The sequence below is a fragment of the Eimeria mitis genome, genomic scaffold (genome assembly GCF_000499745.2).
Source record: "Eimeria mitis Houghton genomic scaffold, Emh_scaff6428, whole genome shotgun sequence".
In the NCBI taxonomy this organism is placed as follows: domain Eukaryota; phylum Apicomplexa; class Conoidasida; order Eucoccidiorida; family Eimeriidae; genus Eimeria; species Eimeria mitis.
In genome coordinates, this window is record NW_013574595.1 from 1 (window position 1) to 736 (window position 736).

Here is a 736-nt window from a genome sequence, read left to right on the forward strand (position 1 = left end):
CTGCGTCACCGACGAACAAACATCCACGTCAACCATAAGCAGTATGAAGATTAAAATGCAGAGTGAAACGTATCTTGGCGTCAAGAGTTAGTACTCTACACTTACACTCACGTTCACACTACTGATGCTGCAGCAACAAGGAACGTACAGGAAAAAACGTACCCAATTCGACTCTTCAAGCGCCTTCTTACACAGACCCATACTCACGGATGTGCGTTCCCTCAGCTGTTTCACGAGTTTTGTAGCATTTGGCGGGATTCCTTTGCTGTCTGTACCTGGGCCTTCGGCAGCCCCGTCGGTCTTTCGAGCATTTGTAATACATCGCAACTGTTGTGAGCCTGGGGACCATACGCCCGCTGACTTGTATTCATTGTTTAAGAGTAAAGATTCCCTCAGAAGGGAGAGGGAACAACAACACCTGGGTGCTACCCAGCTGCCTTGAATCGACCGCCGCAGCGCAGTCGACAGGCGGGCAGTTGCGACTAAACTCCACGATGACAGGCGAGGCTTCATCATTTTATATATCTAAATATACAAATATATTTAAGTTCTGGAAGGATTGGAGTGCGGATAAACACCTCCAGGTACAGCAGCCGACCGGGCGGTCCCGCGTGGGCCCCCCGCCGTGTCACAGTGTCACTGCAGATGCCGGATTGCGCGCATTCCTCTTGAGCTGAAATTCTTTTTCTGCATCGACGTCCTTGTTACTATTTTATAATTCATGAAAAACCTCTGT